Here is a 2286-nt window from a genome sequence, read left to right as displayed (position 1 = left end):
CTACTTAGTAAAATGTTTAAACATATTTTTCTGAACTGTTCATCTTTTTTGTCCTCTTTTATGAATGACAGCTTAACTTAAAACATGCTGAGCTGCTGAGGAACCACAGGGCTTGCTAATGTCACCTCTTTGACACTTGTTTTGTGTGGAGATAAATAGCAATAAGATGGAAGGTAGCAGAAAATAAGGTCTATCATCATTGCTCATTATTTGTAATTTGTGGAGTGTGACACTGTTCAGCAGTATGTGCACCAGGAACAGAGGTGGTCTTTGCCTCTAAGAGCTTGCAATCTAAATACAAATACAGATAAGACTGAATATATGACATTTAGTTAAAGACTTAGAATAGTTTGGTTTTTTTAAATCTATTTGTCTCCTTATTGTCAAATTTGGGAAGGACATGACTATTGGAAAGATACAGACAGGTTTAAAGACCTGACATCAGTCAGTCTCTATTTAGGAGGGTGTAGAATGATTAGGAATTGCTCTTAGGAACCCTAAAATTGAAGATAATACATAAAACCAAAGGCAAATGTGGAGATAGATTTAAAACCCACAGGTGGGCTCATTTTTGGGGGGATGAAGTAAGCAAGAAGATTCAGTAGAGAAAACATCCAGCGTGTAGACCTGTGCTGAATGAGGCAGAGTTTTGAAAATAAAACATAATCAAAAGCTGATATGGAATGAAGACTGAGGAATAAGTAGTTTTGAATAGAAAGGGATGTCATTTCTGTGGCTTTTACCGTTTCATGGAACTCAGGAAAGGTGCTTTATATAAATAATGCTTTATTTTATATGGTGTGTAGGGGTAGGATGCTATATGGTCCTTTCCAACCCTAAAGATTCTATGATTCTATGATGAATTGTTGTAACTATTCTTTTAAAAGAACCCACAATACCAGCATGAACGTATATTGGCTTTTCACCAAAGTCAGATGTAAATATATTTTTTGCGCAATTAATGAATATAAAGTCCAGCAACAAAAGATTTCACTCACAGCTTTGTTGCTTCTTGTGAAGTTTGGCACATGCAAGCACATGCATATACACCAGAGGTGAAAATCAGCTGGAAGTATGAGCAACCTTTGCACACTCTAGAAAATAAAAAGCACCATAAATATGGGGGCAGTGTGTGATAGTTCACTGCTCTGCGCTAGATCAGCCTGGTGATAGCGCTAATTTACATTCTTAACACATTGGGTTTTACTGTACTTCAGTGTTCATAAAAAAGGCTAATTAACTGAAACACCCCCAATATTGATGGTGTCCTGTAAATGTCACCTCTGAAATACACAGCATGTTCTTAAAGCAACCCATTCCTGAAAGCGCTGTCAGCCCCTGGAACAGATTCCCTTTTGTGCGGATTTGTTCCAGGGGAGCTCACCATTGTGTTCACCTCCAAAGCTGTGGTTCTGCCTCTCTTCCTCCACTGGCCACAATACAATATCCGTGGGAAAATTTGCAGAAGGCCAGCATAACTCATTGTTTCACTTGCATAGTAATTAACAACTCAAACAGCAGCAAGGCAGCCACCTATTCCTCTTCGCTGAATGTTAAGCTTGACCTCCCCTCCCCTTTCAGTTCACAACTCCTCTCTTCTCCCAAAATTATGTGAGAAATGATTTTTCATGCTATTTGCATGTTTTAGAGCATCCATCATTATTATTTGTGCTGACAGCTTTATACTTCAGCTGTGACAGAGCTTGAAAAATGCTGGTCCTATCAATCAACATATTGTAGGTTTCCAAAATGAGATCTTCTGCAGCTGACGTTTTCTTTTGCTTTTTCGTTTATTCTCTTCTCTTCAGCAGCAATCTGTGGCTTGCTTTTGCTTTTCATTTAATTTCACAATGTCTATAGATTTTATAACTCAACATTGAAATGAAATACTTCTGAGCAGCTTCAGATTATTTGATTGAATCACTTTGCCATAAATCCTACCTATTTTCATCACAAGTACTGACCTCCGAGTTATTTTAGTAACTCTTCCATTTCCACTGTTCTCAGCTTCACCCGCACACATTATTTATGCACATTAATTTCACTCTCACCTCTCAGTCTGAGGTAATAAAATAGGGTTTCCTTAAATTTTGCAAGTATTTGATTCCAGTTAATAATTCTAAGTGGAAGTAACATTAAACCCAATAAATCCGTACCCAATTTGTGGCTATTTCTTGCATCATCTTGGACTGTTTCTATTGTCGCTTTTTAAACATATGTTTGCAAGTGAAGGTACTAGCCATTAAAATATTGAATGAGCTGAAGACCTTTTTCAGTGTTTATGTC

The sequence above is a fragment of the Pezoporus occidentalis genome, unplaced genomic scaffold (assembly GCF_034315485.1).
Source record: "Pezoporus occidentalis ecotype Australia unplaced genomic scaffold, CSIRO_AGI_Poc_V1 ctg93, whole genome shotgun sequence".
Classification (NCBI taxonomy): Eukaryota; Metazoa; Chordata; class Aves; order Psittaciformes; family Psittacidae; genus Pezoporus; species Pezoporus occidentalis.
This window is presented reverse-complemented; position numbering follows the sequence as displayed.